We start from the raw sequence: 26553 nt of genomic DNA, 5'->3' as shown, positions 1-26553 counted from the left end.
AGAAAAATTAAGGATCAGTTTGTGAATGTTCACAAACAGGAAAACAGCTAAATTTGCCAACTAGTTTTATGTGAAATAAGGAATTTGCTTTATAGTTTAGAACAAAATTCTGCTTTCCTATCAGTTACGGAACCAGTCTTACAATACGAGGAAATGACTGTAAACTCCCAAAACTGTAAGCCCAAACCAACAGAGTTCAGCTTTCAACCCATAAATATTTATATTTCACAGAGCACAGCAATAATAGTGAACTCTACGTGAGGCTGCTAATGATCAGCTGGGTTAACAGCCTTTGGTGTCACCTTGGACCATCTATTCCACTGGCCAGGAAACAAATGTTCCTGGTCAATGTTTATGAAGTAAACCACAACAGAGGAGGAAAAAATATATTACTTCTGCAGTTCCTAAAGGCCCCAATCAGGATCAGGGCCCTATTTTCCTAGGTACTGGCCAAACATATAAAGACCATGTTCCCTGACCCAAAGAAAGAGAGAGAGAGAAAAGAATTTTACCAAGAAGTCAGAGAAACACCAGTTGCTTTTCACTAGTAACATGGAGACCATCTGTAACCTCTAGTGGGATTTTGAAAAAGTTGATGTATGTATTATAAATAACTGACGGCTCTGGAATAAATACATAGTTGAAGTCTCATAGACCTGCTTATAGCTTAACTGTACTGCAGCCTTACAGTCTGTGACAAACAGATCCTCTCAAGTTTATTACAGCCCTATATTTATGCTGTACACAATTAGCCCATAATTACTACAAATATAAAATCAAAAGACAAAGATCTCATCTAATTTTTAGCCCATTTGTTCCCACATAGTTCTGTGACTGGAAGTTCATAAGGCTAATGAACAAAGTTGTGCGTGTAAGTCATCCCAACGTCTTCATATAAAAGTTCAGCTTGATGCTAAGATTCCCTCCCATTACAGAAGCCATCCCAAGAACTGCAGCCTCTGGTTAGCTTTATAGTCTTATCAAACTAACTGGGATAATGTATGAATATGTGACTTTGCTTTTGTTTAAATGGTTAAATATCTAGTTGTCATTTCTGTCTTCCAGCTTTATTTGCAGGAACACACTGCATGCATTTCTGAATGTTCAGTTTATGTCCTTAAGTATCTAGCTGGAATGCGTACTTTGTCTTCTTAGGAGATTGAGGGCCTCTAGTCCATATTTTTACCACTTCCAGGACTGAGTATTATATTTCTCTTTCCCCTGGCTTACCAGACAATTTATACAAAAGACAGCCTCTAGCTTTTTTCTGAATCATGGATGATTTTCCAAGCCAATCAGCCAAGTTTGTACCATTTCTCTGACATTCAAAGACAAATCTCACAAATCCCAGGAGGAACATAGAACTAGGAGACGGATGAGAGAGCCCTTTCCCTTTAATTTATACAAACATCTCCACATGCAGGATGGAGCACTAAATACATTAACCAGCATCTTTGACTTATTTGTGGTGAAAAAGGGCAACTGTACCATAAAATCCAAGGGACAGAATCACAATTCCACAAAGCTGACTGCTAATGAACAGTAACTGACAAACAGTATTATAATATCTTACGAAAGGAAATGAAAGCCTGCCCTTAGCCCTGGACCTAAGTCTGATTAGATATGCAGATAAACTCTATAATTAAACTGAGGGAAACATGACTAATAAGTAATAGTGTCATCTTTCTAGGATTAATGCTATGAAGGAACCTTCCCCGTAAAAGAAAGGAGGAGAAGGGACATTAGCCATTTCCAGAATTCATCCGGTGGGCCCCAATATATTTCCATGTGTATTTAAACATTTACAGAAACACGTGGAACTGATCCACTAATACCCAAGTAAACATTTTATTAAAGCCAACTCCAAAAGCTTGCCCATATCCCATGAACAAAACAAACTATTTTAACAGGAGTTACCAACTCCAGCAAACTTCCTGTGAATCATGCGCACCTTGTCAAAGACACAAAAAACAAATCGGTTGCTTCAATATTAACAAACACATTTCAACAGTAATATTTCTTTACCAATTTTACCTTAAAGTGTGAACTGCTTTCTTAATTTTTAAAGGCTATAAACAAACAAGAGATATTAAGGAGATCAATAAACCCTATATCCTACTCCTGATTTTGCCACAGGTCAATGACAGCACATCACCTTTGCAGTCTCAACATGGCACCTGCTCCCTGCTTAATACTGGATCCAACTTAAGGTCTTGAATTTTCAGGATTTCAGTGTGCAGAAACCCATCTATCGTAGTACTGCCTCTCCTTCCTTGACCTGACCGTACCAGCAGCAGGGATGCTGGAGCTGACTCTACTGAAACTGAGATTTGCAAGGAGACCTGCCTTTCTCAGTATCTGCCCCACAGCTCTGGAACTTCCTTTCTACAAGATACCCATTGATCATGGATCTCATGACCTTACATTTCACTCTTAATACTTGTCTCATAACACTCTATTTCATCCAATAACTGCCCAAAAGACAGTGAAACACACACCCAAGTAGAAGGCTCACAAATAAAGGATAGCAAATATAGTTTTACTGACAGCTTTAAGTATATGTGTTGCCTCTCATGACGCTGATGAGCATGTGGTAGGATAATTAAAATAGATTTTAAGGCTGCATTTACAGGGTAGGTTGAGCTATGTTCAGGCTCACAGACTAGAAGACCTAACCACACAGGTACAAATGGGCTAAATTTGCATAAATATGCTAAGGTATTAGCAGTCACTCCTAAAAGTAGAAGGGAGAAAGTCTGCAAATGTAAGTTCCATCTGTGCTAGAAAAAATATGCTTGCAGTAAAAAAAGGATCCTTAAACCAAAAGGAATGGAAATTATTTAGCTTGAAAAGCTATAAGAGTAAAGTACTCTGCTCCTGAATTTCAGGCGTAGCCATAGCCAGCATCTTGATTCTCTTTGACGTTTTAAGGCCACTGCCTATCTAGGTTTATGAAATGTATATATCATTATATCCTCATTTAATTAACGCTTTCTCATATAGCAGTGCATATTTCAGACTTTCTCTCTCATTTGATTTGTAATATATTCTTCACGGCTCTTGTTTATTTATAGCCATTAAACATTATGGAATAAGTTCATACTTTAATGGAAAATTTTCAAAGATCCTATTTGCATTCTTTTATTTTGTAACAGGAGAGAAAAGTGCTGGAATATTTAAAAACTAACGAAAAAAGAAACAGTTTGCACGGTAAATCCTATTGCTCTTGTTTTTTCAGTGCTTTCAAAATTTTTACCCTTTAGCTATGGAGCCACAGGATAAAAGCTCTTGGCCTTTTCTCATTCTCCATGAGGAGGTAGGAATCCATGAGGACACAGTGAGCAAGGTCTGTTTTAGCCCATGTAGATGTACTTTGTAGATGTACAATGTAGATGGTACTGTTTTAGCCCATGTAGATGTACAATGTAGATGTACTTTCATTATTATTTTAAAACACTAGGAAGATAGGTTTTAAAAGAGCTTGTAGAAGGAGCGCCTTCTAGCTTTGCAGAAGGCCTCAAATAAACATTCCTATTTATACATTCTGCTACCGCCCATTCCTTTAGCTTCCAGAAACAGGGAAACATGGATTTTGGATCAAGTATTGAAGGAAATATTATTTTGGGTTCTAAACTTTTAACAGCTGCATCAGAGGTTCTATTTACCCTTGCAGCCTCTTGCAATTCATCTGAATCACTCCCTCTTGCTGAATCCTCCTCTAAGCAGAGCCCTAGTTTCCATTTATTCTCCCTAGCCTTGGAAAAGTTCCATTCATATTTTTATACATATTTAGTGACCAGTAGTACTTCAGGGACAGCCTTTACCCAGAAGGTAACTTTGCCTTTGTTTTCCCACTCATTTGCAGGGAATAATTTCTTTTGCAAGTGGGACAAGGGGCAGAAGTTGGACTAAAATACTTCCTCCTCCACGTTGGTATAGGGACCCTAACACAGATACTGTCTCGCAATATTCCTGTTCCTTTGATGGCTTCCCACATTCCCCAGTGACCTGATTTCCAGCCCCTTCATTCCTGAATATTTGGAAATAAATTCAGGAACAAAGAGTCATTTAAACTCTGAGAATTCAAAACATGAAAGAAATATTACAGAGGAAATCTAAGAAAGAAAAGCCTGTGGGCCTGATTCTACACTGCCTTGAACCCTATGCAGTCATTTATACCTATGTAGTGAATGTAAACATTAGAACAGGAGTATTTACAATCACTTTGCAGTCATAAATAACTCCACAAAATCCCCATTAGTGGAAAATTAAACCCTACCGTTCCACAAGAGTATGTTTTTTACACACAAAGAGCACAGCATATACAGTACATCTCCCTTTCTACACCTCTATAAAGGATTGTGCATTATGATGCATGCAATAACTATGTAATAAAAAAGCAGCTGGCCCCAGAAGAAGGCATTTCCTGCTCTGACAGGCAATTTAATATTTAACAAACGAAAATTTTAAAGTAGAGCATCCCTGCTGTCCCGGGACACTGTGATAAGAGGTATCAGCTTTGCATACCTCCAGGTATGGAGTACCTATCTACTTCCACTTCTCACTGCTTCTTAATATAATTGGAACATTATGATGTTTGCATAACTTCTCTTAAAAATGTTTAAGATGACACCTTACAATTATTTTAACAAAAAAGTCTCTCATGGGATGCAAACTTTCATGAAGGGTTTGATTCCCTCCTATTTTTTTAATTGAGGATGAAGGGGCATAACTGTCAATAGCTTTAAAATTCTCCATTGTTTGTAAGGTCTTGGAAGCTTGAAAAGGACATCTTTATGATTTGGGTCTAATCTTACAAAGTGCTGCTCATCTCTAGGAAGTGAAGAGTGCCCTCAACTCTCATTAAAGACAATTGGCAGTGCGAGCTCTCCGCATCTCCAAGGAGGTCTTACAGGTTCATGTCCCTTGTCCTCTTCCATTGGGCTAACAGTGATTTTTGACTCTTGTTTCTAATGCAGGAGAAGCCCAGGGGCCTTGGTTCTATTTACTTCTACTTATTAATGTAGAATCTTCATCAAGATCAGCAGAAATAAGGCAATTCTTAGAGCTGAGCATATGAATAAAGTTTTGGCCCTGTTCCCCACATGAAAGGGGGCCCAAAGCATTTTTTTTTCTAAATCCCACAAGGGATCTAAAAATTGAAATGTATATTAAAAAAATAAACTATTCCTAACATAGTTCACCCTTTGGTCACTGACTAATCATAAATAGACACCAGTGCAGGACTAGCCTGATTTTCTGCATGCGCAAAACAATACAGGCAGCAAGGGGAGTTCAAGACAGATGCTGGTCAGCTGGATTCTGCCACCTGTGGCGAACCATGGAAAGACTGTTTTGCAGGGCAGCTGTGACTTATATTGTTAACCAGAATAACCAGGCATAGTTGAAGGAACAGTGCGGGCAGTCTACATACGTATCTGCCATGATCAAGGCAAGGGCCTCAACCTGCAACCCCCTATTCACATGACTCCTACATTCAGTATGAAGAGGGTGGGCCTAGGGCTGATCTCAGCAACTGTACTTTGCTAGCTTATTAATGCAGGTTATGGGGCATTATACCTGTTGCTTGGTAACAGCCAAAAGCAGACCAATAAAATCCAAAGGCCCAATTTTTGATCCAAAGTATCTGAACACCCTTTTAAAAATATTTTTGAAAAGATAAAGGCAATACAAAGTTAGATAGTGCAAATTTATTCTGTTATGCATGTGTTACTGCTGTATGAAGGACCAAGGGAGCTCTCCACTACATGAGTTACAGCTGGTCACAGGAAGGCTGCCCCTATGACTGACTAACATTCAGAGTTCAGTGCAATGCGAAGACAGCGGCAGAGCTGACAATTTTAGAAAAAAGCTACTCCTGCATATTTCAGACACATGCAGATTATATGGTGAAAAAAAAAATCAGTCCTTGGATGAATCCTACCCCCACTGAAGCCAATGTGAGTTTTGGCATTGATTTCAGTGGGATCAGGCTTTCAACTCCCCTTTTTAAAAAAACCTCAACTCTGTTTTTAATAAGTAATTGAGATGCTGCAACTGAATTCTTTCCTTAGGAAAAAAAATACCAGCCCCCATTACACTGGTCATCAGTTTATTAGACCATTAATACTGGATTGCTGTATCTGACTATAAAAAGCATAACAGGCACTAGATACTGCCCCCTTCTGCCTCAGTCAGCTTGCTTTGTGCCACTGGAAAGGTATAGAGGGGGAATGGCCACAACATCTGTCCTGGAGCTTCCCTAATATGGTGCAATCGCCACAGGTACTATAGATGCCATAGCCTGTTCCACACCCCACTTACAGTTCTTGGCTTCAGGGCTATGTCAAGATTGTAGAACAGGATATAGCCTGAGCACACCTCACTCGAGCTATCCCAAGCAGGCACAGTCTAGAGCATGATGTAGGCTGTCCTAAACGTTGTCAAGCTAGGGATGACATAAAACCAACCTCAAGGTCAGGGAGTCAAAACCAACTCTCTGATTGCTTCCCGCAGGCTATACTTCGAGGAGACTGGGTGCAGGAGAGAATCCAGATCTAACTTATTGTGTGAAAAAATTTACATGCTCATGAAGTCTAAAAACAATCAACATAAAGGTAAGACAAGTTTGTCACATTTTGGACCAGACAATACAAATCTAAAACCCTTTCTTTAAAATGCTTTCTACTTCTATAAATATTTTTAAGATAGAGACAGCTCATTTTGCTTCAAGCAGCAGTGGTTTACAAGTTTACAGCATGAGAATCCAACTGCTCCAATATTTATTTGTATTGCAAGATTTATTTTTTTTTTAAATCTGGGTGCTACTGAGAATGACAAACACGACTAAAACTGTGATAAAATTCATTCAGAAGAAAAAGTATTTTTAGAGTATACCAAAAACTTATGATTTTTCCTCAGTAGGAATAGTAAATTAAAAAAAAATAAATCAACTAGACTTTTAGTACCTGATTCTAACCTCACATCTACATTACACCAGTGTAACTACACTGAATTTCATCGGAGTTACTTCTGATTTACAAAGCAGAGAGATAAAAAGCAGGCCCTTTGGATGTATTAACTATTAGTGGGTTCTGAGTCTATTTTCATGTCCAGGCTAACGTAAGAAATCTTTTAAAAATACATAAAATTAAGCTACTGCCAAACTATTTGAGACATTTGCATCTAGGCACCATCTTGCTGAACAAGGATTGATGTGCAAGGACACCTAATATTTATAATTCTCAGAGACAGATTTAGGAGGTGATGTGTAGGCAAACTCTGAAATCCACTTATACCCACAGCTACCATATAAAGGACTGAATTGGTGTGTAAGTTACATGCTGAAGAGCCTAAAGAATTAAAGTAAGAAGAGTCTACTTTCACTTGCACGTGCTTACATCCTTTTTCATGCTTTTCTTAATAGCAGTCTGTTTTCTTACTCCTCAGGACAAGTCAGACTATTTTGAATTCTCAGATTCTTCAGTGGACCAAAATACAAAGGGATGGGTAAGAAGGGGTCTGATTCTAATAGGAGACTAATTTGATGCAACAGTTGTTGGGAAGGAGGCAGGGCAGAAGATTTTAAATTGCAGTTTCTCTCACCTCTAACTTTGACCCTTAACATTTAAACAGTAAGCGTTCTTGGATGCAGCTGACACTGCAGACTATCTTATTTTATCAAGATAATACTCAGGTTAGTTTGAAATTAAATTTAAAAATCTGAGATCTGTTCCTCTACTGCAGCTGTGATGCCGTGGGTTATATGAAACTATTAAAGTAAGATTATATTTGGATATTAATATTTAACACTTTTCAAATATTCACAAAATTAATTCTCACATCACTTTTATGAACTACATATTACCTCTATTTTACTGATAGGGAAATAGAGGTAAAGAACTTAGGTGATTTGACCATGGACACAGGAATCGACAATGATAAAGTTAGGGTTGGAATTTTAGGAACTACTGATATAATATTTCCTTTATTTTTATCCTTAAAAAAAACAAACCCTGCAAATTAAGCTAATCCCAGCTTTGTTACCATGCGTGTTCATAAATTTTATCCTTGTCCTCCCTTCGTTACCTTCAATTGTTGTGTCTCGTCTTAATTCAGATCATAAACTCTTCAGGACAGGGAATGTCACTTTGTATTTCTACAGTTTTCAGAACTACAGAACCCCAATCTGACTGGTGCACCGGAGTGCTTCTGTAATAATAAATAATAGAAAGAGGAGTTCCTGGCTCTTACTTCTGTGATCAGATCATCCATTATAATAGAAGATTCATTTCAGCTCTGTATTTCATACACCCAATCATAAGTAATTCTTATTGTCCAGCTGAATTGTTACAAAATAAACGTATTATACTATAAGAACAAGAAGCTCATAGTAATCATTTTACGACAGGGACAAATTTTGCCCTCATATGTGTTTGCGCAACTCCTACTACAAAATCAATGGCAAAATTTAGCCCATATATTACGATGCTGTAGTGTATGGATTTTAATTGGCTTCTAAAAGAGGTTATTTATAGTATGCACAGGATAAGTTCTTACATTATGTTACCTCTAGAATTAAATCTCAAGACTTAGCAACAGTCAACAATTCTGAACAGAAGCATGAAGGATTTTGATTGTTTTTAAAACAGGTTTTCAGTGTTCCATTTTCCACACAATAGGACAGTAAGGTTTGTCTACACTTGAAACTGAACGACAAAACTTTTGTCGTTCAGGGGTGTGAAAAAAACACACATCCCCAAACAAGGGTTTGGCCAATGAAAAGCGCCAGTGCAAACAGCGGTTTGTCAGCAGGAGCGCTCTCCTGCTGACAAAGCTACCCCTGCTCTTTGGGGTTGGAAGTTTTTTCTCGGTGGAAGAGCTCTCTCCTGCCGACAAACAGTGGCTACACTGCGTGCCTTTTAGCAGCACGGCTGTAGCAGCACAGCTGTGGCGCTAAAAGGTGTGTAGTGTAGACAAAGCCTAAGAGTACAGCATCTGACCCTTAAGGAAGAAACTTCCTCAACCCGGTCACCTCTTCCCTACTCATGACAACTCCTCCTTACTGCCTCTCCACTATGAGACCTCTCCTATTTCTCTAGCCCCCTGTTCCTTCCATGATTGCTGTATAAGGTAGCCCCAAATTTTCCCAAGCAGAAAGTCTTATTCTCCCAACTCCACTTTCTTTAGCTCACGTCCCTGCATGTGGTTGTTCTGACATCCATGTCAAAAAAATTTGGTCCCCACACCACCATCCGCCCCACTCAGCTTGCGCCGCTGCTGGGTGTCTCCTGGGCCATGATGCTTTATGGGATGAAATGGCAGAGTGGATATGGAAAAGGGGGGCGGGGGGTAGTCCCAAACAGACCTTGTCTTCCAGTGGCCACAAACCATCCCATCACTCTAAAAGAGTACCCCAATTAACATAAGGGTGAGGGGAGAATCTTGAAAGATATAGGGACCAGCTCGTTTCCTAATGGCTAATTTAAATATTGTATAGTGCCACAGCAGCAATACTATCCTGAAGTAAAATTTGCTATCGACTAAGTTCACAGTGACAGATGTCTAATATGTCTGAAGAAATGTTGTTCCTGCACAATGAAGTTACTGCAAAACATACTGCATACAAAATGCCTTCCACTTTTTTTTTTTTTTTTTTTTAACTATACCACATACCAACACGTTTCAGTATGTGATTCTATATGTGGTACACACAAGAATATTTCAACTAAGTATTTATTTGAATGAGCAGTAATTGCAGGTCACAATTTTTCTTTATTCAAGAACAATTAGAGTTCCATGTTAAAACTCAACATTCATGCAATTTATAGGTGAGAATTTAAATACACAAAAATCAGAAGATTTAAAGTTACCATTCCCAAAAGAAAATAACCTGGCGACACTGAATTCATCCACATATTCAATACATTTTTCGGTCTCATCTAACTCATGCATTTTTCATTGAGAAAAGCTAAGCTCTTTGGGGCAGGAATTGTCTTTTTAGTGCCTAACTGTATATTGCCTAGCATAGCATTTCTCAAACTGGGGTCCGTGGACCCCTGGAGATCCACGAGGGTACTTCAGGGGGTCTGCTAGCCCCACTGATCAACTCAACTCCTCCCCCTTCCTCCCAGCACCTCCTGCATGCCATTGAACAGCTGTTCCCCAGCCTGCAGGAAGCATTGGGTGGGTGGGGGAGGAGTGAGGATGGGGCATGCTCAGGGGAGGAAAGAGGAGGGGCAGGATTGGAGGGGGGGCTGGAAGAGGTGGGATGGTGTGGGGCTTTGGGGGAAGAGGTGAAGGGCGGGCAGGGCCTGGGGCTGAGCAGGGGCTTGGGAGTTCATGAAAAAATTTAAGTCAAAATAGGGGTCCTCGGGTTCCTCACGTTTGAGAACCGCTGGCCTAGCACAACAGGGTCCCATTTCCTAACTGGGATATCTAGGTCCTACAATAGTACAAATTATAGTAGTAATAGCATATTTACTAATATTTGGCTTTGTTGAATGTTATGTTTGTGAAAATGCTGGACTGGCTCTGGAGAACTGATGTTCTCATTTTACCCACAAGCAGGTACAGCCATTTCTTATGCTGTACCTGTCTGGTGGGTAAAATAAGATAATCAGTTCTCCAGAGCCAATCCAGCATTTCTGAACGGATAAGCTTCCCTACACTGACCACCAGTAAGCTTCATCCCTGACCTGGGGGATCATTTGTAAAGTAACATGTTAGTTTGTTCTTTATGCACATTCAGTCTTTTTCCTGTCTGCTCAGACTGCCAACATGCCACCTAGTGCCAATTCTAGTATCTCACTGAGCACCTGAGATGACCTAACCCATTTCATGTGGGCCAGACACCCACCAGCCATTAACAACTTTGTCGTTACCAACCTAGGGTCTGTTCAAATAAGTGATGTAGAGATGAAAGGCTCTATAGTGGCAACAGAACATAAATGTCTAATACAGTATCAAAAATATCTATATAAAAGAGGGCTGGATTATGATGGCTCTAACCGCTTTCTTGATTTTTGAATGTTTACCTTCTCAACTAATTTGTTGTATTAAGAAGGACTTTTATAGATTCCAAATGTGCCAGATTTTTCAGGGACTAAGTGATTTGAAATGCAGGTTCCTTAATTTCTGTATAATACCAGGACACTAACTACAGCCTTAGAAGCCAAAGGCAGGCAGTGCTCTTTTACCAGGACTTGTGTAATGCACTCATGGAAGACTGAAATGACAGATTCAAATTCTGCAGCAGTTCTACATGCAAATCAAACCGTAAATCACTACAAAATATTAGTTGGAGTTTTGTCCCCCCCCATTACCCGAAATTTCACAGTCAGACATACTGAAGGATAATTAAGAGCTAATATTTAACAAATGAGAGGTGGAAAAAAACAGATAAAGGAAAGAGTAAAGATTGACAAAGAAAAACCCCTTTTAAGTGGATCAAAGAAATATTTTCCTTAAAATTACAATAAAAATTATATTTACAAGTCTCATCGTGTTAGTGTAAATTTTCCCTTCTTTATTTCCATTGTTTTGTTTTGAAGTGAAGTCCTGCTCTGAAAGTGACTCTAAAATGGCTTTGTTGGGTTTTAAAGTTCTTGTCCCTTTCTGAGTCCAGATCAAATTAGTTCATCTTACATGTAAAAAGGAGTTTCTTCTGTTAGTGCTGGAAGTTCAATTTAGGATTATTTCTACTATTACATGTACTTAGTTCTAAAGCATCCAGCACTGTAGTATCACATCAGCACCTGAAAGCCAAGCTGTGTTCTTTTTAGCTATTACCAGAACAAAACACAATCAGTCCCCTTGCTCTTTAGCTGTATTGGCTCTGCAGTGGTAAAAGAACAATTTGGTTTTTGTCATGCAAGACAGCAGCAGCTGTGAGACTGCATCTACATTGAAAGCTGGGCTGCTGAGTAAGAAAATGCCATTCTATAGTCACTCTTCTCATAATTATCCTTTAAGTTTTATAGTTTATTTTCCTGAAGGAAAGTGTAAGATGGAGGTTTTGAAATGAATGAAAGACCTTGCTTTGCCACATTTAGAAGATTTTTCTCAATCTAATGTGAATGGTCACTTTGTACATGTTCACAATAAAAACTATTTATAAGAGAAATTAAATATGAACACATTCTCTCTGAACATTCTCCAAAGAATTGAGAAAGTTGTTTCAAATGAACTATAAAAGGATTATATTTCTGTATAGTCAATTTACCCAATTACTATACACATAAATATAGCAATAAAGAAATTGAAGAGTATTTAGCGAAATTAGCAACTTTTTACTTCCAAACTATGCGCCTCATGTTATCTTCTGTTGTATGTTATGAAAAGGAGAAAATGGCACTTAGTACCCCCACCCCAGCCTTCCTGGTGACAAAAGGAAATCTACTGGTCTTCAGAGAACTTAAAGAACTCAGTGGAAATTTGCTCATTAGTTACTGCTTCTTGGAGTAGCAGAAAAGCATTCCTCTAGGAGGAAAGAGAGATTGACATAAAAGGAAGCATTTCTCTTTAGGGAGCCAACCTGCCAAGGGAAGGTGGGAAAAGAATAGCAATACAGAGGGGCAGGGCCTTTCCAGGAATGGCCTGGTATATGCAAGGATGTCTTTTGCTTTTCTCATGGATTCTTGGAAACCTGCAGCCCTCTACAGCCTCAGCACTCCCCTCCCCCTGAGGGGACAATCAAATCGGATGGCAGCATGTAGTAGCCCTTTCTTGTCTGAGATCTTTGTTTCCACAATCTAGATTAATGAACTTCATACATCTTTTTCCGTAAAGCCAAAGCAGCAGACTAATAAGAGAGAGAGACTTTCATATTGGTGTCTCCACCATCCAACACTAATCATCAGAACCCTTAGTTGGAAACTGAATATATTATGCTTCACTGGAAGCTAAGTTAAATCCTTCTAAGAAAGGCCTATGTAGGGCAACATAGATTTGAATGGCAACAAAATCTGAATAAACGAAAACCAATTTGCAGACAAGTTTCTCTTTCTGCTCAGACAATCTACTGATTTGATCTAATATGCTGCTTTAACTAAATCTCCAGTGTAAGATGGGAGGAATTAATTCAAGGTCATATATTAAAATGCAAACTCCTGAACTATATAAATCAAGTCTGCATTCAAATATGACAGAGAAACACTAACACACAGAATCTGGGTATACCCTAATCATCAAACTTTAGCTGAAACCTGGGCTGCTAACCTTCCTAATTACATCCCCTAAAGGAGGGCGGGGGGAGAGAGAAGGGCATAACAACCTTCACTGAAACAAATTTCCTTCCCCTAGCAGCTAAGAATATGCTTTTGAATACGAAGGGCTTTTCTGCACATTGGGTTAATCCCAAATAGCTCTTCAGAAGCAAGAGTCCATTGTTCCCATTTATCTTAATCCACTTTGAATGTGGATTATTTAAACAGAAATCAACACATTCCAAAACAAGGATGTCCACAACTGCTATTCACGATTATTATTCAGGAGTTATTCAGGAACAGTTACTGCTCTTCAAATTCACAGCCTACCTTAATCCAAATTAATTTTAAAGTGCAGGAAAGCCTTAAGGACTGATTCATTGTTGAGCTTTCTTGGAAGAATTTAACCACCCACACTATGGTGTATATCTTGGTCACCACCTTAGCAGTCCACATTCTACTATAGACTTCAGACAACACAGTTGTAGTTTGAAGGCATTCAGCAGCTTGCAGTTTTAAGCCCCAATTTCTGAGGAAGTTGAATGAAAATTAAGGGTGCTCAGCACTTCACAGAAAGAGGCCCACTCTTTAGAGTGATAGTCTTAGAAGCTAGCATACAGTTCAGTGACCTCAGTCTACAAGACACAAGCTAAGTCTTTATGGAGAAAAGCTAATTTAAAAACAAAAAGATTTTCTATTCTGGATTTTAGAAAACAAAATAACCAACAGGAAATGGCAGTGGGTTGCTATTACTAATTAACTTACCCTTAAAAAATTTATTTCTCTCTGAAAACTCTCTCCTCCTACCCACTATTTATGTTGGCTTTTTATTTTTTTCTTTCAACTTTTGTCTTTTCATTATCCGTCAGTTTCTCAGGTTCATTCTTCTCCCTTTCTAGTTTATATTTGATTCCTCACTCCTTTTTTGAAGAATTCTATATATCTACTTCCTCCTCCAATCATCAACATCAGTTGTTGCTTGTTCTTTTTATTTCACCAGCATGGCCAGCTCCTTTCTTCCTCCTCCCATCCCTGAGTGCATATTTTGAAGAGAAATGTATTTCTGATCTCAGGTAAGTATCACATACCAATTTAAAGGCAGCCCACACTTTTAGGCCAGTGCACATCTCTACTTCCCTCACCAGTACCTAAATACAAAATAGTCCCAGTATAGCCAAATGATATTTCTTGCAAAGTTAGATACTGCTTGATATGAGTAAGAATGCTTGATATGAGTAAGAATGGCAGATGCAGGCTCACATACAAGAGTTTGTTTGAAAAATATGACAGCTAAACACCTTTCAGTTTTCTCACCCTTTTCAAGTTACTCTTTTTCAAACAGAACACTAGTTGACCTCTTACCCCAAAATAAAATAGTCAAATATAAAGTGGAGTTGGGGTCTCTGTCCTCCTCTTTCACTTCTCTTAATAGTTCCTCAGTTTATTGCAAGTAAGTTTCTTTTACTACATGGGTAAAATTGGTATTCAGAAATCCACAAGTTGTTAGCCCTTTCTCGAAAAAAAACCCAAACCCATTAGTTCAGTCTTACGTACTGGTAGCCCTAATATAATTAAGTCACATCTTTCTTTGCATTGACCATGATTAGAGGCAATAGGCCCCATCAGAATTCTTTTCTTATCAACTTCCTTGTTCCATCTACTCTACATGTTTCTTTATTCTCACCCCTGTTTGTCAGCAGAACCAAATCTTTTTTTAACAACTAATATTTGTAGGTGATTATCTGTCTATCATGCTTCTTGCATTAGTCCAGTTACTTTTCTTTCCTTTGAAGATTATCTTCTCTGTTGTCTTTTGTCCATTTCTTTACATTTAGTCTGTTCATATAGTCTTTTTAGGAAAATTTGTCTTCTCCGCTTTTTTTTTTTTTGCGCTACGTTCTTTATGACATGAGCTGTACCTACTACTTCACTTGTCACATTTTAAAAGAAGTCTTCAAAAGCCTGTCCAGTCTTGAGTCCAGGAGGCGGATTCCCCATGCACACAAGTGAAAATTTTCTATTTGTAACAGCTCTTTCTCTCAATACATGGAATTTCTATTTCATTAAACCAAACTTCTTTCCAAGCAACAGCCTTTAATCCAACAATCTGTTTCTCGTTTTCTAGGCCTTGCCCACTCTTCAGCATAGTTAACCTAATCATCTCTGTTTTGCTCCCCAAGTCATTGAACTTTTGTAGGACACTTCTGCCCTGCTTACTGCTTGGATCAATATTAATGTGGATGACACTTTGCAACCATTCTTCCAAACTCTTGAAGCAATGTACTGCTCTGTTCTCCTTATCCCTATTTTATGTGATCAAATCCCTCTTTTTTCCATACAAATACCCTGATCATGGTGATCTTCCACTCATTGATTCACAACGTTCAAGACTTTTTCAGATCAGTGCAGTTACTACACATTTCAACTTGGACCACTAGTTTGCTCTATTTGTCCATTGTCAAATATAATGCAAGATAATACACTCTCCCCGGATGTATTCACATGGAATAACCCATTTTATGAACACAATCTTTTCTTCTACCTTCCACTTCTCTCTACTCAGATTCAGTCCTCTTGTGTTTGAAATCTTCCTTAATTTCAGCTGTAAGCATCTCTTGCATAAAATGGTAGAAAAGTCTTCAACATCCCAGATGACTTATGTTACGCATCCAGCCTCAACTTTTCTTTCAGCTTTCTCAACAGCTTATATTGCTTACCCATATGACACCTCCAGGTCAACAGCAAAGAATATAAACATTACACACTCACTACAACAGACTGGCTTGCTTCCATTTGCAACAGTTCCCCCCCCCACCACCCATTTCTCTGCTCACTTTTCAGGTCTTCATTCTATTTACTGTAGTTCCCATTTCACACTCCCTATTTCTCAGTCTTTTTCACTGTCATTGTAATAGTTTATAAAGTATTAAACACACATGGGAGTTGTTACAGGTCTATGAAAGTATTCATAGATATTAAGTATAATTCAATTAAACAGACTTACTGGTATTCTTTGCAGCTGTAAGGAGGCATCTCTCTCACACACACATTCACAATGCCTTTACGACCATAACTAACACTGTAGTGGCTCACTTGTCAATAGAAGGATGTGATTCAAGTTACACTACCATTGAAATAAAAAAATCAATATAGCACATATGGAATGCAAAATCATTCCCTCAACATGCCCAGGTACAATGGGATGAATTAAAGATCGAAGATCTTTTACACGTTGGTCAGACCACTAAATATTATTTTAAGTTAATTTTAAGGTTGTGGCATAAAAGGAAATTAAAAAATAAGATGATACACTGTACTGATTTCATTGGGCCTAACTAATGCAGGGGCCAGATTAGTGCAACAGGTAACATACTATCAAGTGTACACACCTTATGCAGCAATATCTGGAAGAAAGGTGAAGAACCAAGTGCCAATTACTCTAATTCAGTGTCATTATATAGATTAGTTTCACACCATAGTATTTTATGTTGGTTTTGCATATATATTCCTTGATTTGACTGCACACTGAAAAATCCTCTAGTTTGCTTTTGAATTAAAGAACACAAAGGGGTATAATGGTTTATAATACCAATTCTTCGCAGATCTAGTTAAGATTAAGCTGATCTCTTTTTAAAAAATTAATAATGTCACTAGAGTGCATCTTTTCAGATCCAATTATTTGTACCCATACAGTATATCAAGAATACAAATTAGAGAAGTATAGCCTATACAAACCTAATACAAGATGGGTGTACAACTGGTTGAAATAGGATACTTAGAGTAGTTATCAATGGTTACAATCAAGCTGGAAAGGCATATGGAGTGGGGTCCCACAGGGATCTGTCCTTGGTCTGGTCCTAGTCAATATCTTCTTAAGTTATTTGGATGACAGATTTCAGAGTAACAGCCGTGTTAGTCTGTATTCGCAAAAAGAAAAGGAGTACTTGTGGTTAATACTTGGTTAGTCTCTAAAGTGCCATAAGTACTCCTTTTCTTTTTGGATGACAGAGTACACGTACAAAGTTTGTGAATGATAGCAAGCGGGGAGGGATTGTAACTGCTTTGGAGGACAAAAATAGTATTTAATATGTTCTTGACAAACTGGAGAAAAAGTCAGAAATAAGCAGGATAAAATTCAATGAGGAGAAATGCAAAGTATTACACTTAGGAAGGAATAATGCATGGCACAGATACAATATGGGAAATGCCTGCCTAGGAAGGAGTACAGCAGAAAAGGATTTGGGAGTTATACAGGATCAAAAAATGAGTAAGAGTCAATGTAATACCATAGCGCAAAAAAAAAGGGGGGGGGGGAGAGAACCTCATTCTGGGCTGTATTAAGCAGGAATGTTGTAAGGAAGACACGAAAAGTAATTCTTCCATTCTACTCAGCACTGATAAGGCCTCAGCTGGAGTACTGTATCCAGTTCTGGGCATTATACTTCGAGAAAGATGTGGACAAACTGGAGAAGTCCAAATTTTAATAAAGGTCTAGGAAATATGACCTATGAAGAAAATTTGAAAAAAAATTGTGTTTAGTCTGGGGAAGAGAAGACTGAGGGGACAAATAACAGTTGTCATGTATTTAAATAGTTGTTAAAGAGGAGGGTGATAAACCATTCTCCTTAAACATTAAGGACAGGACAAGAAGTAATGGGCTTAAACTGCAGTAAGGGAGATTTATGTTAGACATTAGGAAAAACTTCCTGTTAGGGTAGTTAAGCACTGGAACAAAATTACCTAGGGAGATATAGAATTATTGGAGATTTTTAAGAACAGGTAACAGCCACCTGTCAGGGATGGTCTAGATGGTATTCAGTCTTGCCTCAGAGCAGGGGACAGGACAAGATGACCTACCGAAGTCCTTTCCAGTACATTTCCATTATATTACATGTAAGTAAATCATACTCTTGTTTAGTTTTCTTAGTCTTATGGATTTTTCCACTCTACTTTCCTTCTGTGGCTACAGTCCCATATAGTATCCCTTTCAAATATTATCATCAATAGAAAAGCCCAAATAAGCAGACTATGTGCCTTGAGAAATAAGGATTGCATGGTATTTTACAGATCTAATCTAGTACTAGACAAATATTTGTTGAATGAGGTTACCAAATGTTACAAAAGTTTGAAGATACAGTTGAATGATTAAATGAACACAGAACAAAGAATCACCAGGAAGATTATAGGAAAAGGCATGGTTAGAGACCAACTGGCATCTGACCAAATTAAGATCTTACTTCTTTTAAAGTGACATTTGAATCAAAACTCATTTAAGAGCAGGAAATAACCCAGAAAAGCACTAAATTACTTCCATCAACAATGGGCTTAACATCTCCCAGCTGACCGTAGCTAATCAGGAAGGAGAATGGTCCACACACATGAATGGTAGGACAGAGCTATGAAGTACTGTCATATCTCAAAGAGAGTGTGTCAAATTTATCTGAAGACTATGCATTCACCCCCTCACATGCTGACACATACTTCAACAGGGCTGTCTTCTCACTAAGAAAAGAAAGGCCACCACAGTGAGCAATGGCTTAACTGGTAAAGGGCCACAAGCAGACCAGACTGAGGAAACCACCACAACCCAAGATGTAGTTGTGCCAGACAATTCTTCACCCTCACTATAGTGGAAACGAGGAAGCCTCCTTGACTTCACACAGTATGCAAGTGCTTGATTGGACCAACAGTCTTTTACTAATATGCCACGGTTTGTTCCTTAAAGATTCATTTACTGCATATAAGCCAATGTGAAACAAGAATGGTGCAAAAAGAAAGGAATGCTTAGGAGACATTTGGAGGATGGCATTGTACAGCAAATAACTACCACCTCTCTAGTTTACTGCAGGAATACTCCAAAGACAAGACAAACAGCTCCTAACACTGGGATGGAACGCAACTAAAAAGATCAATCTCCTAAAATTGACCATCAAAATTGGTCTGCTACACTAATACTTGAAGCAAAAAGCGAGACGTCAGATAAAAGGAAAAGAGGAATCACAATCTGGAATTCCAAGACTAACTCAAGGAGTTATTATTTTCTCTTATTAGAGAATGGGGCTTACATACAGATAGTGCCTTAACTCATTACACACTGTATAATGTTGCACTCATAAGTTCATGGATGACAAAAGTAGTACTGCACTACATGGAAAGTACAGTAACTAAAGCAGAACTCAAGAATACTGAGCTGCATTATAGAAAGGATGGCCTTGTGGTTAAAGCAGTGGGATGCAGATCTGGCTTTGGTTCCCAGCTCGGCCATGGGCTTCCTGTGGAACCCTGAGCATGTCACTTAATCTCTTTGTCTCAGTTAACCATTTATGAAATAGGGACAGTAATCCACCTCACAGACTGCTGTGAGAACAAGTTGATGATTGTGACGTGTTCAGATACTACAGTGACGGGGCAACGTAAATACAGAGAAAGCCTCAGCTGATATGAAGTGATTTTTTTCTGCACATGTATCCTCTGGAATCCTAAAGCCAACTCCATCAAGGGCCAATCAGAAAACCAAGAACTTCTCCAGTGATGTCCACCACACTAACCAGAAAGTTTTCCCAATATTAGTGATTGGACAGTCATGTTTAATCTCAAGAAGTTGAAAATTACATAAGAAAACCTAATTTTCTACACCTGCAGTCTTTCAGAAACACAGAAAAACAGGTAGAGTTAATTATGGAATACAAAACTAGCATCCAACAGAGAATTAATGGTTTCAGACGAATTTTCATCATTTTTGAATTTTGCTGCTGAGTGTCTTCTCAATAATCAGTCACCTCCCATACTGCAGGTTGGATACTCAGGGTCTAATCCAAAGCCATGAAAGACAACAGAAGTCTTTCCGTTGACTTCACTGGACTTTGGATAAGCCTTTCATAAGGCTGAATTCATGACTTTCGGAAGTTCTGTCCTGGAATTTACTGGAATAGTATTTACACTGCAATTGTAAATAGGGCAGCTACTCAGGGTGGATTTAAAATATGAAAAAACCTTCACAATTCAATTACAGGATATTCAAGTCCAGAACTGCTTCCTCCACTGAAAGCAGGAAGAAAAAAAAAAAGGAAGACAAAGATATTTACAACTGTTTACACACAACCACCTGATGTGTAGGGAGGTTAAACTGAACCTTAAAGGGCAGCCCATGTTGAGAATTAGAACAAGTCATACTAGTATCAATTAAGCAGAAGAAAAAGTAGAAAGACATGGTCAGAAGCAATAAGGCTATTATGGTAAATGTAATCTATTTTTTTTTTAAATAAGCTTGTTCTCTTCTTTTCAAGCTAGAAAAGAAGTTTGCATGGTTTGACAACACAGATAGTAGCACAGTACCATACCACTAATGCTTATATTACATGTCACAATGTATAGCTGGAGAATAGACTCCACGAGTTACTTTCAAACTAATAACTTGAGCACAACAGTACTTATCATTAGGAAGAGGGAGTAACAGTTTATTAGGCTCAAATTGACAGACATGAAAAGGGAAAATGAAGGGGCACTGTAAAGTAGTTTAGTCCAAAATTTAGGTTGAGGGATTATTTTTATTTTTGTAAACAAAACCTAAAAAACCACAGATGTTTCACAAAACTAAAAAATAATTCAATCACTGATGCATGTACTTATTTGTATAAGTATTAGAAAATTAAAGTAAGGAAATGCAGCTTTTATCTTTACAAACATCCACACACAGTCCATTTAATATATGGAAAAGTTACATAATCAGTATTTTAAAAAGTTGTCAACACCATTTATATTTTGACAAACCTTCCTGTACTTTTAAATGCCCATTTTTTTTTTTAATATTTTTCTGTAAAGTTTCAATCCTGGAAACGTGTAAAAGTTTACTCAAGTAAAGAGTATCATTGGCTTTAATAAGGTTACTTATGTCAGTAAAATAACTCATGCATAAAAGGTTGGAGAACCAGATCACAAGACAGTTGGTTCCTATTTCCCAAGATTTTATTTACATTAGATTAATTTTTAAAACAAATTATCCAAAAGAGCTATTGTAAAAAAGCAGTTTTTTTAAATAAAAAAAGTAGAAATGTTGAATTTAAATTCATAATTTTAATAGTTGTTGCAGAACCATCCATTCTCAGTGCCCAAGAGCCTAAATTTTGGGCCTAAACTAGCTAAACCACTTAGAGATTCAATTAATGATGACATAAGTGTCCCAAAGTATCTACAATAAGGATATTGTTTACCATAAAAAGTCTTCAAAATCATCAATTCAATTACACTTGTATTAAAACTAGTATTTAACCAGACTTTAATGTGTGGGAATACATAATCAATATTAGTATTAATGCACTTAAAGTGAATACAAGCTGGTAGAACAAAAGCTGATCTGGATCCAGGAAGCAGTATCCTGCATTTGTTTTTTAATGCACTATCAGTCCCATGGTAAGACTTTTAGCTCTCAAACAGGTTACTTGTCCCAAGGCACAGGCCAAAGGCACCATTCTTATTCTATATTGTATATGAATGAGAAGGGGTGGATAGAAGTTACAGGAGAAACTGGCATCCCACAATAATAGTTTACAAACCTTGCTGGGTTATACACCCTTGTTTCAGAACTAACAACCTAATGTTTTAATGGAGAAACACCTGGAAACTATAAGTCTACTGGCATAAAGCCTATATTCAGTGGATTACGTATCTATGATTTGTTCCATTTATCCAATATATATTGAAACTTAAGAGTTTAAGAGGAGGAAGGAGAGAGAAACTGCCTAAGTTTTCAACAAGTTTGGGTTGGAATTATTTTCTAGGATGCATGACGAGGTTTATTTTGCATTTACACTTTGGCCTATTCATTGGAAGTGGTGGGACAAGTTAAGTGCAACTCTAGTGCATCCAGTTTTCTATCCACTGTTTTTACTACACGTCACAACTGTAATTAGTCATACCTACATGACATGAAGTCACTTCTCAAAATAGGACTGGATGTACTGGTAAGCATTCATGAAAGTTATGATCTTTTACAATTTTTTGTAGAGAAAATATACTAAAGACAATATTTCCCCTAAAATTGCTTCTTAAAAAGTTTTTTCCTCCCATCAAACATCTATTTTATAAAGAGGCAAGGGAAAAAAGAATGAAAAGAATAAGCTGAAGTACTTGGGTTAATTATCTTTTGCACTACATATTTTATTGCTGTTTCTGGAGTATAAAACTATTAAACTAAAAACCCAAGCTTCATGAGGATCATACAACTTATTTTATGAAGTTTTTGAAGTTGTTTTCACATCCAAATCTATTTTCTTAGTTGCTGATTTAGGTCTGTATTTATTTGTTTAGCTATTATATGTAACAAACAAGAGAAATAATATATTTTATATATATACACACACACATATATATAGGCTGTGTTCTTATAAGTCATGCCTTAGAGCTTTATTAATGAAAGCTACTTAAGTGACATTTCCACTGAGACTGTTTTCCAGTTTGACGTTGCAGTCTACTATCCCTTAAAAGATTTCAAAGTTACTCTCTATTCTAAACAATACAGGTCTACAGAATACAGAACTGAAGACCAAAAACACAGCAAGTCTACACTCAATCAAGGTGGCAAAAGTTTTATTATAGCAACAATGAAGAAAATCCATATTTGTTATATTTAAAAAAAATCAAGATAACTGAACAGTAATAAGTTTAAACAGTGATGAGAAAGCACAGACTCCAAATAAATTCTACTGAACCAGTCTCTACAGAAACAACAGATCCTACCCCTACAAAGCTCTACAGTTCAGACTATGAGGGTATAAACTGTAGAGTTAATGCAAACTAGATATCTTTTTGTACACATTCACAGGCTCCACACAGGGCAGTTACAGCATAGCATGCTTGTGTGCACTGCAATTCACATCACTGTCCTGAATTGCAGGGCCACGTACACAATACTAAAGAATTAGACTGAGTTTTAGTCTTCTCAAGGTAAGATCCCAAACACCCTCTGAAGTCTTATCTATGTGAGAAAGTTGTACCTGTTTAAGTTAAGGTGTGAATTTAAACTGGCACAAATGCCTGAGTGGACACTTTACTTCAGTTTAAATGTCGTATATCTCTTTAGCTCAAGTCTAAACCAGATATTTCAGTTTAACTGACAATGTTCACTCAGGGGGTTGTACCAGTTTAAATTGGTTTTAATTCACACCTTAAACAGGTACAACTTTCTCACATAGACAAGCCCTAACACTAAGCTATTAAAAATATATTCCTGGAATGGGCATAGGCTGAGAGAAATATTTTGGCAGGATGTTTGACTGTGTAGATATAATTCTGTCACCTTCGGTAGGCGTGTGTATCATTTATTTTGTACTTTTGTGCTTGATGTATACTTTTATTCTTACAGAATGATAAAGGAGCATATGTTCATTGATAACCAGAACCATCTTTTATTAAGTTGTAATACCACATCAGCTAAATAACCTAGGTCTCAAAGTTTGAAGTGTACACATTCTTCATTTCCAGTAAACTTAGGTGGAGATATCGGGGTCTGCAGAAACTAAGTGACTTGACTGTGAAACATCCCTCCTTTTCCAGTGGATCAATATATGGTTACAAGAATTTAAATGGCATAGGTTTGGAAGGGCTCGCCATATTGCAGATTGCTCCTAGAGGTCTACCAAATGTTTCATGAAGAGGGAACTGAATACATGCGTGGCCTGTGACCCACATAAACCTCAGTCTACTGAGATTGCCTCATGGAGATAAGCTATGGGTTCAATGACTAGCTGTGGCTATTAGTCCCAATATCTATAGTTTGTTCTTTATTGAAACTTGTTTAATTTGGCAAATTCTTCTTACAAGGTTCACAATTTCATTGACTTGTGGGGAATAGAGAGAAGGCACTGAGGTAAGACATGTTCGTAAGGTCTCATTCCAATTGTCTCAGTAGGAGACAAACAGTCAGTTAATTATATTAAAGAGCTCCAGTGATTCCAGCACCCATTGGTGACATGGGCAAATCCTCAGATTCCTTCAAGAAATACTATTCTTAAGCTATTATCTTGCAGTGGAAAACACAAATTCCCATTTTCAGTCAGTATCCTGCTCTAACTGCTAATCACACAACCAGTCCAAAAGGCAAAACTGAATTGGTAGTTCTGTTCAGTTATCAGAGACACACAGTAATAGGAGTTTGATGTTGGGTTTTATTTTAAAATTATGTTTACTAGAATGCCCATTTGCTGCATTCCTGCAGGAGTGAGGCTGTGGACTCAATTTGTTGGGATTTGTGGTTTGGTGGTTTTTTTTTTTTTTTTTAAAAACAAAGTATTGTGACTCTGCTTGACAATCCTGAGGACCCATGTGTATGAAATTAGGGGACTCAGAAGGAAGAAAGCCCATATCTTCCTCTGACAGGGAGATCATACAGAAGCAGGTTAATTATTTGATCCAGAAATTTAAGAGAAAAAAAATTAATTTTTTGCTGCTTTGAAGTTAAGGCATATTGCTGAGCACCCGAAGGGTGGGAGATGTTTTACAAGTACAAAGACTCAGTCCTTGCCAAAATCAGTACGCTGTTGGGGGATACTTGTTGTATTGGTTATAGCCTAAAGCCACTTGTTGTCCGCTGTTTTCTCAGAAGAGGAAAAGTAAGATTGACCGAAGGAAACAAACTGTACCATGTTCTTGAGACTGGCCTCCACGTTATCTCCAAAGGGAGTAATGGTGTCACAGAAGGTCCTCCAGCTACTATTGCTATACCTCTTGGTTGAAAGGACAAATTTAATGCCATGTGTGCCTACTGGATATTTTTCCACTGTCACATCGTGTAATACTCATACCTACTGCTAGACATTTCTAAAACTAAATCTATGAATATTTTGGAAGTCCACATATTCATTCTTTGAGGCACAAATGGGTGAACCACCTTCTGAAGCTTAAACTATTTGCCCATGTGGGATTTATTGCACTCATGAACATCTAGATTCAAAGACGCATATCTTCCCAGCTATAACACTGCAATGCTTGTAATTGTGCTCCACGACCACTTAACTGTGCAAACTGTTACAAAAGCCATAGGCAAACTGTGAGGAGGATGGAAGAAGCCATAAGCATCTCTTGATCTGCAAAGCACTTGTATACCACCTATTTTGGAGACTGCAATAGTATTATACAGATTTTTAGCAGGCAGCTGAAGATGAGGTGGTCTGACATTACTATCCACGTAAAGGAACGTCACAAGGTTTAAATAATCTCAATGCTGAAATTTTGCTGGCATCTAATGCACAGTATCTAAAAAAAATATTTAAGCTCCTCAATCTGAGTTGTCAAGGGTGCCATTTCCCTACAGACGTAGGGTGTGTCCGAGGCCAGGCTCCTCTAGGTAACACTGTGGTGTAATCATCCCTTATTGTCCCATTTAGTAGGTTCTGGTTCCTAAGGTAAGACAGATGGTAGGTTTATCACAGCAGGTGTTAGATCAATGCACTGATCACGGGACATCCAAGCCGCTTAATCTCCAAAGAGGTTCTTGCATTAGCTCAATAGCTCACTTTGCCAGAAGATGTGGTACATCCATCAGCGCACAACTGAAACATTTTGATGAAACAAAAAGGATCAAACTGCAGCTAGAACATGAGTCTGAGCTATCAGTGTCCAAAGTGTTCAAACTCATAACATCCAAGTCAACAGTAAGGGCAGACTAGCTGAAAGGATACAGCAAATAGATCAGAACTTAGCCTGCCCTTTGAGAGAAATGGTGCCTCCAAGCCTAAAACAGCATTAAGCACCATCACAGTCACTCACAAAATGTTCTCAACACACCCAGCTTCCAGGTCTGGCCATTATATGGTGAAGCATCACTATGAAGGACTCTGATAGGACCTGCACTGAAGTGGATAGCACTGACGCAGAGGCTTAACCACCACAGAAAATTGGGTCTTGATAAGCTTGTATTTCTAGCATCTCCAGCCATATGGGCGAAGATGGAAGTATAAATGACCTAATTATGAAGCCAAGTAATCAGATTATTTTTTTTATGGCTCAAGCAAGATTCTTACCCAGTGAATCAATACAAACAGGCTTTTCCAAGAGCAATGAGAAAGTGTTACAGCAAAGCACTACAGCAGTCACAGACCGACCAGTGAACCACAGCAGGTAGATTGACCTTCCACTCAACCATTAACTGTATAAGAGAACAGTAATTGGTAGATTCATGACCACTGTTTAATTGATCAGAGCAATAGCCATCAACAGGAAGAGATGACATCTCATCTACATAAGAGCAAAGGCAGACAAATTAATTTCTAAGTGGGAAAAGTAGGAAAGTCTAAAATTTCTCCAAACACACATGAAACACTACCGTTTAAGTGTAGAAGTCAAAGAACATCCG

The 26553-nt window shown here is 38.0% G+C and overlaps 1 protein-coding gene and 1 long non-coding RNA gene across 2 annotated transcripts in view; one reads left to right on the top strand and one right to left on the bottom strand.

Annotated features, from left to right (window-relative positions):
- Positions 1 to 26553, bottom strand: part of CSTF3 (cleavage stimulation factor subunit 3) — a 77023-nt gene that overhangs the window by 21898 nt on the left and 28572 nt on the right. The gene's annotated exons all lie outside the window — the stretch shown is intronic.
- LOC125638142 (uncharacterized) lies at positions 6520 to 8347 on the top strand. The gene is made up of 3 exons (XR_007357163.2): positions 6520 to 6617; positions 7450 to 7509; positions 8165 to 8347. It is a non-coding gene; the product is annotated as an uncharacterized LOC125638142 (long non-coding RNA).

The sequence above is a fragment of the Caretta caretta genome, chromosome 6 (genome assembly GCF_965140235.1).
Source record: "Caretta caretta isolate rCarCar2 chromosome 6, rCarCar1.hap1, whole genome shotgun sequence".
NCBI classification, from domain to species: Eukaryota; Metazoa; Chordata; order Testudines; family Cheloniidae; genus Caretta; species Caretta caretta.
The sequence above is the reverse complement of the archived record's forward strand: the minus strand, read 5'-3'. Positions and strand labels throughout refer to the sequence as shown.